Genomic DNA, 16,410 nt, shown 5'->3' with positions numbered 1-16,410 from the left:
CTGTTTTTAGCAGAACTACCATGGTGTTGTTTTTGTGCAGAAATAAAAGTTCTCGGAATGGAACAAAACTTTGCGAGGATTTTTTTATATCAATAATAAGAATTACTTGATCCAAGACCCACTAGAGAGGGGCCCCTAGGTGGGCACAACCCACCAGGGCAGACCCCCTCTCTTGGCACGCCCAGGTGGGTTGTACCCACCTGGTGGCCCCGTAGATGACCCCCCTGATACTATAAAATCACATATTTCCAGAAAAAAAATCAGGGAGAAAGAATTATGGAAATCCACGAGATGGAGCCGCCGCCAAGCCATGTTCTTCCTCGGGAGGGCAAATCTGGAGTCCATTTGGGTCACCGGAGAGGGGGATCTTCGTTCTTCGTCATTACCAACCCTTCTCCATCGCCAATTCCATGATGCTCCCCTCCAGGAGTGAGTAATTCCTTCGTAGGATTGCTGTTCGGTGAGTAGTTGGATGAGATTCATCATATAATCGAGTTAGTTTTGTTAGGGCTTGATCCCTAGTATCCAGTATGTTCTTATATTGATGTTGCTATTACTTTTCCATGCTTAATGCATGTCACTTTGGGCCCGGGTGCCATGATTTCAGATATGAACCGTTTATGAATTCATCATTATATCCATGTTCTGGATCCGATCTTGCAAGTTATAGTCACTTACTACGTGTTATGATCCGACAACCCTAGAGTGAAAACAATCGGGCCCACTCTCGGTGATGACCGTAGTTTGAAGAGTTCATGTATTCATTATGTGCTAATGCTTTGTTCCAGTTCTCTATTAAAATGAGGCCTTAATATCCCTTAGTTTCCAATATGGACCCCGCTGCCACGGGAGGGTAGGACAAAAGATTTCATGCAAGTTCTTTTTAATAAAGTACGTATGACTATTTATGTAATACATGCCTACATTATATCGATGAACTAGAGCTAGTGTCGTATCGCCCTAGGTTGTAACTGTCTCATGATGAATATCATCCAACAAGTCACCAATCCAATGCCTACGAACTTTTCATTATTGTTACTGCTAAGTTACCGCTGCTATCATCACTATTACACTTGCTACAAAATTACTGCTATCACTGTTACTGTTACTATTGCTACTGTCACTATTATCAAAACTATCAAACTACTTTGCTACTGATCACTTTGCTGAAGATAATTAATCTCCAGGTGTGGTTGAATTGACAACTCAGCTGCTAATACCTTCAAATATTCTTTGGCTCCCCTTGTGTTGAATCTATAAATTTGGGTTGAATACTCTACCCTCAAAAACTGTTGCGATCCCCTATACTTGTGGGTTATCAGCACGCCATTTTTGACATAAGTAAGCTAATTATAGGTCTTTATTGAGCTAACCCAGGTAACTAAGCATATTAGAGCTAATTTATCATTTTGGAGCTAACTTAGGTCATTTTCTAGCTAAAATTGATCATTTTGGAGCTAATTAGGCTTATTATGTCATTTTCAAGGAAAATAAGCTAACTATATGACATATATGATGTTACAAAGATTGTTATGCCATTTCAAACCTAAGTAAGCTAATTATACCATTTTTTGCATATGTAAGCTAAGTGTATGCCATTATTGAGCAAACGTAGCTAACTAAGCATATTAGAGATAACTTAGCATATTAGAGCTAACTTAGGTCATTTTGAAGGAAGCAAAGCTAAGTATAGATCATTTTGGAGCTAAGTAGCTAATTATGTCATTTTCGAGGAAGATTAGCTAAGTCTAGGTCATTGTGGTAAGCATTTTGGAGGAAATAAAGCTAAGTCTAGGTCTTTATGCATTTGGTAAGCAAAACACTAGAGAAAACTTACGGTCATCACGGAGGTGAAGGACCGGTCGGGATTGCGCCAGTTCCAGACGGAGAAGGACCAGTCAGGGTTGCGCCAGTGCGAGACGGAGAAGGATCGGTCGATGCTTGTCGGGAGGCTTGCTGCACCAAAGATCATTTGCAACGTCTCGTTAGCATGATGCAATTGAAATGTGAAAACTAGTAACTAATGACCATTCAAATGAAACTCACCATGTCTGCTATAGCAATCGGGGGCATCGGCGGAGGGGTTTGACCATTTTTCTCGCACATGCACTACACATTTTGTTTTCACAAGTCAGTCATATTAGTTAGTAATGAAACGAACATTACGTGCATGATCTGGCTAATATGCAGGAGAAACTTACCACGAGGAGCTCATATAGGGCCCGGTGAGACGCGTCGTTTCGGTTCCTCTCCGCCTCCAACAGACTAGCCTTCCCCTCCTCCAGCTCGATCTCCCTCTGCTTAGCCTGCCTATTTTCCTCCGCTAGAAGCTCCTAGGCCCTAGCCTCGATGGCGAGCTCCACTGGCCATGGTCGAGGTGGTATCTCAGGAAGAGACCTCGCCTGGCACTTCTTGATCCTCAGGAGACTTCTAGGACAACGTATCAGTCCATCCCCAATGGCTACCGAGCCATGTTTCCTCCCATCACCAGATAGCATCATGAGCTCTGGATCAAAAGGACTCTGGCTCGGGTTGAAGTCATCCCCTTTCATCGCCTTCCCAAAGTCTCTGTACCTCACGAGCTTGTTGTGGGAGGAGATGTTGGTGAAGCCCTCTGGATGATCGAGGTCATCCTCACAAAATGCCTTCGCCTTCTTGAACGGGGCGGTATGAGCCATGGCATAGAGGTCGTACAGCGGTGGCACGCCCTTCTTGTTGTGTTTCGCGTAAAAGAGAGGAACAACATATTAGCTAAGGGCTGAAGCTAGCATGAAGAATGAAATTGCATGGATCTTTAAGGGCTCAAACCACATACCCAGTGATCCCTGTGCTCAAACAGGTTGGAGCTCCCTTGATGGTGTGGCACACCTCACATTTGGGCGCGCTTATCCCTGGCCTTGTTGTGTTCGGCTAGCCATTGGGGAGAGCACCACTCATCCACCAACGCCTCCCAACAGTCCATCATATCCGCACACCATCTTGGGGGCACCTAAGTTTGGCAAAGAGAAATTTCAGCGCTACGCCTACGAATGAAATCAAGGAAACTAAATACAAGGCCTTAAGAATAGGTAATTACCTTCATGTACTTCTCCTTACTCAGATACTTGTCGCGGCACTTCTTCTTGGCCCTCCTAATGTTAGTCGAGGTGTAGTAGTCTCGAACAGCCTGCACCCTAGCCTCGTATCGTAAGTTCTAAAGTAGGCGCTTGCACTCGGCTTCAAGAACCCTAGTCGCCTCCGCCTCGTGTTCCTCAGAATACCTGTAGAAGGTCTGCAATCGAACAAAACAACACTGATTAGTACAATCACTAGGTAATGTTGATTTTTAATTTTGTAAAGGAGAAATTACCCAAAACCGCCGCCTCACAATGTCACCCACCGTTTCGCACAAGACACCGTCGACCCTCTCCTCCAGCAGGGCCGGGGCAGCCACATACAGCTCCCAGCTCAGTGCTAGCTGTGGAACCTGAAGCTCACCGGGCAACGTGACCCACCCCGGGAAGTGGTGCTAGCAAAGCACACCAAGGACCTGGTTGGGCCTGCAGACACCATCGGTGTGTATCCAACCCCTGTAGTATGACAAGGCCAACACATTAGATATTAATTTGAAGAAACGTGAAGGACAAAGGTTAAAAAAAATAGTAAATGCACTTACTTCTCCCCATCAGGCTGAATCAACCACCTCTTATCGCGGGTTGCCGGCACGGCCGGGAGCTTCGTACCACCATGCAGGTAGACCTGCTTGCCCTGCTCAACCAGCTCGCCCTCGCTAAAACTATCATCAGACCAGCTCTCCTTGCCATCAGCATGGCCACTAGTCTCCGGAGTCACATGGGACGAAGACTCTGGGACCGGAGTCTCGTGGGACGAAGACTCTGGGGCCCGAGTCTCGCGGGATGAAGGCTCGGCGACCCGAGGCTCGTCGGCCCAAGGCTCGTGGACCGGAGTCTGAGACTGGTCCAAGTCTGATGGGTCCACCTGAGACGGAGCTCTCCGGTGGCCCGGAGATTCAACTAGGGGTGGCGGCGAGGAAGACACAACAACCTTCCTACCTCTCCCGCCGCCACGTCCACCTCTAGCTACACCCCTCTCCGTCTTCCCCGGACCTCTCCCGGCCGAATAACTAGGGCCCACCGGTGTGTGCATGATGTCTACCAATGCTCTCTGAAGGTGCTGGGGTGGAATAACAGCACCCCTCCTAGCACGCGCCGAGGAAGGAGGCTCAGAGCGCTCTCGACCCGCGCCCACCATCTGTCAACACCTACAATGACAAAGAGTAAACGAATTAGTACAACATAAATATAATAAAAAATTTGGTGGGTGAAAACAACACCTAAAAAATTAACTAACTAATTAACCTAAAAAAGTAACTAACTAACTAATTAAAGGCTTTTTCTTAAGGCCAGAAATGGTCTTTAATAGGTTAAAATTATTTTACTGTTTCAAAAATATTTGAGGAAATTTAGGGAAGCTCATTGGACATATATTGTCCATATATAAGAGTTTCAACACACGGTCATGTTCAAAATATTGGTTAAATCCATCAAAACCCTTTTCTGTTATTTCAAGATTTTGGAATATTTACAAAGGAAATATTCTCTATAAATTCCAAGAAAATTCTAGCATGTCAAAAATGCCATATTTGCTTATCTTGCCAAGTATCATCTCTTGGAGAACAAGATGACATCACCAAAACCCCTCAAAACCATTTATGTCTATTGCCAAACATGTCCAAATGCTCTCAAACTAGGTGGTAAACCTTAGATCTATCTACTATTTGATCCTATTAAATCTCATGGCAAGGAGTTTTCATTTACTTGCCGAAAACATCATCAAACACCTTATGTAATTTTACCAAAGCTACTGTTTTTACCCCTTCCAATGTTCTCCATGAGCTCAAATTTTTACCACCTCTGACCCTGGTCATCTTCTACCTCTAGTAATTCTTGCAAGGTCATGGAGCAATAATTGGTGGGTGAAAACCCCACTTTCTCTCTCTAGACAACACTATTTTCTCTCTCTTCTCTCTCTACCCCTCTCTCACTCCAGAGATCTCCTAGAGCATCCAATACCATTTGTCTCTTGTTTATAATCCCCTAGAGCTTCTGGACACAAGTGGCCATGCTCATTGCACCCAGGGCATGCCATGGCATGCCAATGGCGCGCTCTAGAGCATGCTATAGTGCACCCATGCACTGTCTCCCGAGGATGCCTCGACGTCCTCTACACGCCCAGATGTTGGGCCCTTCCTCCCTCGGCCTCCTCTGCCCCCTTTCGAGCTCACCCGAGCGCCGCCCGAGCTCACCAGTCGCTGCACTTATGCGGGACCTCCTCGATCTCGCTCTGCTTCATCTCTCCCCTCCATGAACCCTACTCCATTCCCACCAATGCCACAGAGGGATCCAGGACCCCTCCCACGACCGCCATGGCGATTTTCGCGGGCACACGTGAGCTCGACTCACGGTGAAATCTCCTATTTTGACTATGTACAGTAGGGTAAAAGACCACCTACTAATTAACTAACTAACTAACTAATTAACCTAAAAAAGTAAATACCTAATTAATTAACCTAAAAACGACAAGAAAAAAAGAAACAAAAAAGGGAAGAAACCTCACCTGCAGGGGGCGGAGCGGCGCCGGGCAGCGGGGGGCAGAGCAGCGGCGGGCGGCCTGAGCGGTGGGGCGCCGGGGGCGTCAGGTGTGGTGGTGGTCGGGGCGGCGGGGGTGGAGCGGCGATGGACGGCGGGGCCAGGGTGGCGGGCGGCCTGAACGGCAGGGCGCCGGGGCGGCGGGGGCGTCGGGGGTGGTGGTGATCGGGGGCGGCGGGGGTGGTGGGGGAGGCGGTGGGGGAGGCGGGCATGGGGACGGCGGCACGGGGGCGGCGTGGTGAGGTGAGGGAGGGAGAGGGGTGGGGCGCCGGGCCGACCATTTTTGGTTAGGTTTAATTTCTTTGTTGTTTTCTAGAAGATGGCAAAGTGCGTACCTAGTGGGGTGGGGCTGAGGGGAAAGGGCCGTTAGGTTTGCTATTCTCTTTGCCGTCAGCTAGCAGATGGCAAAGAAAGTGGTTGTTAGGTGGTTCTCACTAGTGGGCCACCCTCTCTCTTTGCCGTCCGCTAGCAAACGGCAAAGCTTCTATGCCGTCCGCTAGTAGATGGCAAAGAGCTGGGTGACGGCAAACACCATCTTTGTCATCCTCTCTCTCTTTGCCGTGAGCTTTTTGTATGCTGATGGCAAAGACCTCCTTCGCCGTCAGGTAGCGGACGGCAACGAACTGGCTGACGACAAAGATCCTGATTCCATTAGTGCTAGATGCATGCTGGATAGAGGTCGATGTGTGGAGTAATAGTAGTAGATGCAGGCAGGAGTTAGTCTACTTGACACAGACGTGATGCCTATATTCATAATCATTGCCTTGGATATCGTCATAACTTTGTGCTTTTCTATCAATTGCTCGACAGTAATTTGTTCACCCACTGTATTATTTTCCTTCAATAGTGAAGCCTCTAGTGAAACCTATGGCCCCCGGGTCTATTTTTCATCATATATTTTTGGACCTATAAACCAAAAACCCAAAAATACCTTGTTGCAATTTATTTACTTTTATTTTGTTTTAAGTTTTAATAATCTTTATACCTATCTCTTTCAGATCTCATCCTTGCAAGTGACCGTGAAGGGATTGACAACCCCTTTATCACATTCGGTGCAAGTGTTTGATTGTTTGTGCATGTGCATAGATTGGAGACTTGCGTGTATCTCCTACTGGATTGATACCTTGGCTCTTAACTGAGGGACATACTTATCTCTACTTTGCTACGACATCCTTTCCTCTTCAAGGGAAAAACCAAGGCAAGCTTAAGAAGTAGCAGTAATAAGTGCATTGCATAAACCAAAAGGCATACGTCTATAAGCATAAGTTCCAAAAGGGCAAGTAAAAGTTGTTTTCTCTTGATCCTCTTGTGACATAGCCACACATGTATTTGAGGGAAATCAGAATATCCATCAAGAAAGCAAAAGTATGTGTTCTTAGATAGTCTTTCTAATATTGGATCTATAAAAGGCAAGAGGTACTGATCTTTTCTGGTGGCTTTGTTTAATTTCCTAAAATCAATTACCATCCTATAGCCAGTTATAATTCTTTGTGGAATGAGTTCATTTTTATCATCAGGAACAACGGTAATGCCTCCTTTCTTAGTAACACAATGAACATGACTTACCCATCTACTATCAGCTATGGGATAGATTATACCTGCTTCCAGAAGCTTTAATATTTCAGTTCTTACCACGTCCTTCATCTTAGGATTTAATCATCATTGGTGATCAACAATTGGCTAACATTGGGTTCCATATTAATCTTGTGTTCACATAGAGTGGGACTGGTGCACTTAAGATCATCACGAGTATATACAATAGCAGCACAGTGCTTCCTTCAATAATCTCTTTTCTTCATGCTCTAAAATGTTAGCACTAATAATAACAGGATATATGATACATCTCCAACATATCTACTTTTCCTAACGCTTTTCCTCTTGTTTTGGACTCTAATTTGCATGATTTGAATGAAACTAACCCTGGACTGACGTTGTTTTCAATAGAACTACCATGGTGTTGTTTTTGTGCAGAAATAAAAGTTCTCGGAATGGAACAAAACTTTGCGAAGATTTTTATACAATAAATAAGAATTTCTGGAGCCATGATCGACCGGAGAGGGGCACCTGGGTGGGCACAACCCACCAGGGCCCGCTCCCCTCTCTTGGCACGCCTAGGTGGGTTGTCCCCACCTGGTGGCCCCGCAGACCCTGAAAACAACGCAATAAAATCCTATTTTTGGAGAAAAAAATCAGGGAAAAAGAATTATAGCGATCCACGAGACGGAGCCGCCGCCAAGCCCTATTCTTCCTTGGGAGGGCAAATCTGGTGTCTGTTTGGGGCTCCGGAGAGGGGGATCTCCGTTCTTCGTCATCACCAACCCTACTCCATTGCCAATTTCATGATGCTCCCCATAGGGAGTGAGTAATTCCTTCGTAGGCTCGCTGGTCGGTGAGAAGTTGGATGAGATTCATCATGTAATCGAGTTAGTTTAGTTAGGGTTTGATCCCTAGTATCCACTATGTTCTTAGACTGATGTAGCTATGACTTTGCCATGCTTAATGCTTGTCACTTTGGGCCCAGGTTCCATTACTTCAGATCTGAACCGTTTATGTTATCACCATTATACCCATGTTCTAGATACGATCTTGCAAGTTATAGTCACCTACTACGTGTTATGATCTGGTAACCCCGGAGTGACAATAATCAAGACTTCTTTCGGTGATTACCGTAGTTTGAGGAGTTCATGTATTCACTGCATGTTAATGCTTTGTTCCGGTTCTCTATTAAAAGGAGGCCTTAATATCCCTTAGTTTCCAATATGGACCCCGCTGCCACGGGAGGTAGGACAAAAGATGTCATGCAAGTTCTTTTAATAAAGCACGTATGACTATTTACGGAATACATGCCTACATTATATCAATGAACTGGAGCTAGTGCCATATCGCCCTAGGTTATAACAGTCTCATGATGAATATCATCCAACAAGTCACCGATCCAGTGCCTATGAATTTATCTTATATTGATCTTGCTAAGTTACTACTGCTATTATCACGATTACCGTTACTGTTGCTGCTGCTACTATTATCAAAACTATCATACTACTTTGCTACTGATCACTTTGCTGCAGATAATTAATCTCCAGGTGTGGTTGAATTGACAACTCAACTGCTAATACCTTTAGATATTCTTTGGCTCTCCTTGTGTCGAATCTATAAATTTGGGTTGAATACTCTACCCTTGAAAACTGTTGTGATCCCCAATACGTGTGGGTTATCAAGACCTTTTTCTGGCACCGTTTCCGGGGAGGATAGCTATATTTGTTGAGTCACTTGGGATTATTATCATATTATCACCATGAAGAGTCTGAAGGATGCTAAGACTAAGATATTTCCCTCAAAGATGAGGGGATGTAAGGAACTGCCATCCAGTTCTGCTTAAGATTCACCTTCTATTATAAGTAAACTTGCAACACCACCACATGCTAATAATTCTGATATGTCGCAAGTTATTAATGATGCTACTTCTGCTATGGATAATGCTTATGATGATGCTAGTACATTGCTTGATAATGATGATGTGCCACTTGGTGAATTTCTTGATAAACAAATTGCTAGAGTTATACAACATGATGTTGTTGAATCTGATGATGATCTTAAAACTGAATCTCCTGAAACACCTACTAGAAATAGCCTTCCTAGATATGAATTGCCTAAGGTACCGGAAGGTTATGTTATGAGTGAAGAAACAACTAGAAATATTCTTGCTTGCAGAGATAGAGATGATCTAGAGAAATTATTATGCAAGTATAAAAAAAATCTCTGAATGCTAGAATGAAATGTGATCCTAAGTTTGCTACTTCACCTATCTTTATTGATGATAAGGATTATGAATTCTCTGTCGACCCAGAGTTAATTACTTTGGTTGAATCTGATCCTTTCCATGGTTATGAAACTGAAACTGTTGTGGCACATCTTACTAAGTTGAATGACATAGCCACCCTTTTTACTCATGATGAGAAAACTCGCTATTACTTTATTCTCAAATTATTTCCTTTCTCATTAAAGGGTGATGCTAAAGCTTGGTACAATACTCTTGCTCCTGGTTGTGTGCGTAGTCCTAGGATATGATTTATTATTTCTTAGAAAAATATTTTCCTCCTCATAAGAAACAAGTTGCCTTACAGGAAATATTTAACTTTGTTCAAATTAAAGAACAAGTTTGGAGGAGACTTTGCCAATTACTTAATGCTTTGCCTGACCATCCTCTTAAGAAAAATGAAATACTTGATATCTTCTATAATGGACTAACCAATGCTTCTAGGGATGTAGCGCCCAAGATGCGATTCTATCCCAATCACATGGTGAATTCATGATTGGGGCACAACCGCATTTCGAGCACATAGCAAGGTGGATATCATTGCAACATACCATGTACTGAATAGATGAAAATACAAGATAAAGGCTTACACTCGCCACAAGCTACAACATTCAAACAACAGTTCATCAATACATAGCAGTCATCATACATAAGAGAAGAATCCGACTATGGATGAAATCAAATGAAAAAGAAGAATGACATCCACCCTGCTAATCCCAGGCTCCCCGACCCGGAACCTATCCCTTGAACGAAGAAGAAGTAGAAGAAGAACTCCAAAACAAGCAAGCATCACGCTCTCGTCAGATCATCACTTTACCTGTACCTGCAACTGTTGTTGTAGTAAACTGTGAGCCACGAGGACTAAGCAATCCCATTACCATGGGTATCAAGACTAGCAAAGCTTAATGGGTATGGAAAGGATAAGTGGCGAGGTTGCAGCAAGCGGCTAAGCAATGTATGGTAGCTAACTTACGAGTACAAGAGTAAGATGAGAAACTACACAACGGTCGCGAACTAGTAATGATGAATTAGTGATCCTGAACTACTTACGTTCAAACATAACATGTTCTCTTCTCGAATGAACCCGAAAAGAGACAGTCATGGTTACGCACGCGGTTGGTGTATCTTAGTTGAGTTTAGTTCAAGTCCACTACAACCGGATATTACCAAATTCCCATCTGCCACATAACCGCGGGCACGGCTCTCAAAAGTTTAAACCCTGCAGGGGTGTCCCAACTTAGCCCATGACAAGCTCACGATCCGCGGAGACAATCCTCCATCGCGGGACCCTCCCGTCAGACTCAGAATCCCAATGCACAAGACATCCCGATGCACCGACCTAGACTATTAGGAGTCGCAAATATCTCGTTCTCAGGGTACACAGGATGGGCAAGACATCGGGTTGGCTAAGACCCTGGTTACCCAGGGGGCGTCGTACATCGCCCAGTTTGGACCAACACTCATGCGGAGCATTGGCCCGGGGGTTGATTAAGAGTCCTCAGGTGCTAGCAGGTCCCTATGCAAGTTTTAATTGTTATTAGGAAGATGATAAAACCAATGTTGGGCCTTGTTGGAAGAGTTTTATTCAAAGCGAACTGTCAAGAGGGCCCCATACCCCTCACCGTGTTAGGCACGCAAAATCAAGGAACATAACACCGGTATGACGGAAACTAGGGCGGCAAGAGTGCAACAAAACACCAGGCAAAAGGAAGAGCCTTCCACCCTTTACCAAGTATATAGATGCATTAATTAAATAAGGGATATCGGGATATCCCATGAAATCCATGATATCCATGTCCCAACATGGAACAACCTACAACTAGCAACGCTATAATAGGGGCTGAGCAAAGCGGTAACATAGCCAAACAACGGTTTGCTAGGAAGGGTGAAAAAGGTTAAAGGCTATCATGGCAATTTGGGAGGCTTGATAAACAATTGGTAGGTAGCACGACATAGAGATAGCATCGAGACAACTAGCATAGAAAAGATAGTAGTGAGATCCAAGGTGACAATCATCTTGCCTGAAATCCCGCTAGGAAGAAGATCAAGTCCATGAAGAAGATGAACCAACGTAGTCGAACGAATCCTCACAATCGCAACATAACCAGAACTATCAAGGAGAAGCGCAACCGGAAAGAAGCAAACATCATGGTAAACAACCATCACATAAACATTGCATGATGCATAATCAAGTATGATGCATGTCCAGTTTAGTGAGTCATGGCATGGCAAAGTGCAACAAACAACACTACAAATTAACTGGAGCTCAATATGCAACAAGTTGCATATTGATGAAACACCACATTCAAGTTATTTAGTTCGCTCTTGTTTAGGTACTCAACAATGTTAAATGTTGGTTAACATGGCAAGAGGTGAAGCATAATTAAACTACCTATCTAGGCAAGTTCAAATGTGGCCGGAAACAACAAACAACAATTCCGGAAAAATCCCCATATGCATATTTCGGGTTTGGTACTGTTCTACCTAAATCATATTTTATTGTTTATTAAACATGAAAATAAAGTGCACCATGTTAATCTATGCCTTTCTACCCCATGTACATATAAAGTTTATTAAATTCGGAGCTACGGTTATTTATTTATGGAATAAACCAATTTAGCATGGCATTTATGCAAAATAAATCAAAAATCACTTTAAACATTTTTAACATGGATGAGAGTGGCATATTATGAAACTAGACAAAATTCTAAGCATTTTACATATATAATGTTTTTACATATGATGCATAGTTTGTGAGTTATTAAATGCATGAACAATGAGGTTTTTTTTGCAATTCTGTAAATCCTGGACAAATTGATAAATTTGCAGCAAGGGAAAAAAACTACACAGGCCCAAACTGGATGGGCCACAACAGAGCAGAGGAGCTAGAGGGGCTGCTCACCCATGGGCTAAGGCCCAGTTTGGTGGTGAGGCAAGTAGGCAGGCTGACTTGGGGCTGGGCCAGGGAGGCCACTCAGGGCACGGTCAACGCTCGAGGGAAGCGTGCGGTCTTCGTGGGACGGGGCTTGAAGCAGAGGAGGTCACAGGCGGGCGCCGACAGGCATGGGAAGCGCCGGGCCGGCGTGGTTCGCCGGGAAGACGACAGCGGGCGGCGGGCTTGACGTGCGGGTCCCGGATCCGGGCGCGAGCGAGGCAGCGGCGAACTAGATCAGGTCAATGAGGCAGGGGACCGAGAGGGACTTGGCGCTGGCCTCGTCCTCGCTGAAGAGTGAAGATGCAGAAGAGGTGGCTCGCGGCGACAGTGGGAACTTGGCACGGAGGTTTTGAGCGGCATGGGGAGACTCAAAGCAGAGGCGGGGCTAGCAGATGACAGGGATGGATGGATCCGGCGTTCCCCGACGGCGGTGACGGCGCAACAACAAATCGGGGTGGCGGCGATGTTCCCTCGTGTTCACGGACGATGGCGCGATGCGAGGTGAGGAAGGGGCGGTCCTGCTGCCCCGGTGTTTTAGGGGGAGGTGCTTGGGCCAGCTGGGGCCTCGGGCACGAGCATTCCCGCTCAGGAGGAGCTCCTATGGTCATAGGCGAAGATGGCTGCGAGGATGAAGGGCGACGCGGTGGTGGCTTGGTCTCTGATGGCGCGCGGGTAGAGGCACGTACGGGTGCTCGAGGTGGATGGGTGGATCGACGGGAAGGCTCGGGTGGAGTCCGGTTGGTGGAGATGGATCTCGGTGGGATGCGGGCAGGGAAGGTCGCGCGCTACTCTGGTTGGTGGGTGGCTAAAGACGAGGTGGATACTGGGTGGATCCCGTTGTGGATTCGGTGGAGTGGCGGCGGCGACGAGTGGATAGGGGAGGATCCCTAGAAAATAGGGTTTGGTCTAGAAATGCATCGGCTATATATAGTAGGTGGGTTAGGGTAAGACTATATTGTCCCTCTGATCATAATCGGATAATCAAGAATAAAATGCTTTGGGAGACCAAACAAATAATCGCAGATGTTTTAGGGGTGTTTGGGGATGATCTGAATCCAATAGTGACGACTGCCCGGGTCGGGTTCGGGACAACTTTCGGACGCGTGCAAGGGGTTTGAGTATTGTGTAGAGAGGGTCAAACGGTCGGGCAACAAAAGAATGGTCGGTCTGAGAAGGGTCAACAGAGACGAGGAAGAAGCGGAAACTATCAACGGATGGAAGTTTTTGAAAACATGCGATGCAATATGCATGATGACATGACGAAATGCAACAACAGCAAAAAATAAAACACACGACGGCAATGAAGAAAAAGGAAGGCTTCTAGAGCGTCGGTCTCGGTGTGTCACAAGGGGCTTCCTAGATAGTTGTGATGGTTGTGCTTTCAGGGAACGAACTGTTGGTCAAGCTGAAGAATTATTGAATAACGTATTGAAAATTATGATGATTGGACTCTTCCTTAACCACCAGCTAAACCCACTCCGAAGAAGAGGGGTATATTATATCTCAGTCCTGAAGATATGCAAGAGGCAAAGGAATCTGTGAAGGAAAAAGGTATTAAAGCTGAGGATGTTAAAAATTTACCTCCTATTGAAGAAATACATGGGCTTAATACATCACCACCTCCTAAGGTGGTACAGGTAAATTCTCTTATGAAGTTCAATGATAATGACAATCCTCACAATATGCATCCTATTCAATGCCTTTATGAGTTTGAAAATTATATTAGATAACAAGATCACTACAATGCAAATGTTATGAGACAATTGAAATACAATTATGATATGATTGCTCGCTTGAGTGACTTGTTATTTAAACATGCTTCTATGGTTCAAACTCAGTTAGAACAAGTTGCTAAATATCAACGAGATTTGCTTGATGAAATGAATAATAATATACATGACTTTGCTGTTAGAGTTGCAACTAGTGGAGGTAAAATGACTCAGGAACCACTTTATCCCGAGGGACACACAAAAAGAATTAAACAAGATTCACAAAGAGCAAACAATAGTGCAACAAAAGAAGAAGAAGAATGATAGGACTTTGCATGCTCCTAGTGAACCTGAAATAGAGAAACCTCCCAACAAAGATAATGTAGTTTCTATCTCTAATGCTGAAACTCAGTCTGGTAACGAACACTCACCTAGTGATAATGAAAAAGATAATGCTGATGTTCATGAATACTCTCAACCAAATAATAAAGAACCAAACAATGATGTTGAGATAGAACCACCTATTGATCTTGATAACCCACAACCTAAGAATAAAAGGTATGATAAAAGAGACTTCATTTCTAGAAAACATGGTAAAGAAATAGAACCGTGGGTTCAAGAACCTATGCCTTTTCCACCTAAGTCAACTAAAAAGAATGATGATGAAGAATTTGAGCGCTTTGCTGAAATGCTAAGACCAGTCTTTTTGCGTACTCGCTTGACTGATATCTTGAAAATGCCTCCTTATGCAAAGTATATGAAAGACATCATCACAAATAAGAGAAAAACACCAGAAGCTGAAATCTCCACTTTTCTTACTAATTATACTTTTAAAGATGGAGTACCTAAAAAACATGGAGATCCCGGAATACCAACTATACCTTGCTCCATCAAAAAGGATTATGTGAAAACTGCTTTTTGTGATCTAGGAGCTGGTGTTAGTGTTATGCCTTTCTCTTTATATAAAAGAATTGATTTGAATAAACCCACACCTACTGAAATATCTTTGCAAATGACTGACAAATCAACTGCCATACCTATCGGTATCTATGAGGATGTGCCCGTTGTTGTTGCTAATGTTACTATTTTGACTGACTTTGTTATACTTTAGATGCCCGAGGATGACACCATGTCGATTATCCTTGGTAGACCCTTCTTGAATACTGCAGGGGCTGTTATTGATTGCAATAAAAGCAAGGTCGCTTTTCGTATCAATGGTAATGAGCATACAGTGCACTTTCTGAAGAAACAATTCCAAGTGAATGGTATTAATGTTATTGAAAAATCTCCGACAATCACTATTGGAAGTTTTCAAATACCTCTACCTACTGTGAAAAATAAATATGAAATGCTTATTGTTGGGGACATTCATATCCCCATTGAGGTAACTTAGTGATTCATGAAAGTTCTTCGGTTTCATGCTAATCGAAACTGGTTGTTAATAAGACTTGATCAACATTATTAATCGATCATTTTTAAACAATATGAAGTTGATGAATTTAGTAAGAACTAATTTCTATCCCTACTTTTTATTCGCTGTTTTTATTAGTTAAATAAAATAAAATGCCATGTTTTGTCTGTTTTATGATTTTCCTGTGCAATAAAAAATGACCCAAAAATAAAAGTTCTCAGAATGCCCTGAAAATTTAATATGATTTTTTTCTGAATATTTAATATTTTTTTTGCAAATAACATCAGAGGGAGGTGCACCAGGTGGGCACAAACCACCTGGGTGCGCCAGGACCCCCAGGCGTGCCCTGGTGGGTTGTGGTCCCCACATGGACCCCCTCACTTATCTCCCACATCATCACCTACCTTCAGAAAAAATCTCCATTGCTCTCTCTCCAGTGTTCTTGCTCTCAAACCCACAGATTTTGATCTCTTTGTTCGAAGCTCCGTTTCCGAAACTGTTTCGGGGGATTGTTGCTTGGTATGTGACTCCTTCGTTTGTCCAATTAGTTTTTGTTTTAATGGTTTATATTTTAAATAATTAGCTACTCTTGGTGCTGCTATAGATGTGCTTGCATGTTGAATTCTTAGTGTTCTAAGTAGTTTGAATGCTTGCTATGGCCTCTATGTATCCCTATGAGTAGTTGGTATCATTTTTGTGAAGTTTTGTTGAAAAGATTTTGTGGGCTAATAAATTTCAGAATTTTGTTCATAGGAAAATCACGAATATCTTTAGGAAGTTTGGCTCCAAGAAGAACTCCAAGGGTGTTATTGGAGAGTCATCTAATAGTCATCTCCGCCCTCGGAGGTTGGAGGAGGTATGGCTGTGTGAATGGCCGCACACCCCGTTCC

This window comes from Triticum urartu, chromosome 2 (assembly GCF_003073215.2).
Source record: "Triticum urartu cultivar G1812 chromosome 2, Tu2.1, whole genome shotgun sequence".
Lineage (NCBI taxonomy): Eukaryota > Viridiplantae > Streptophyta > Magnoliopsida > Poales > Poaceae > Triticum > Triticum urartu.
Note: the sequence above shows the minus strand (reverse complement) of the source record.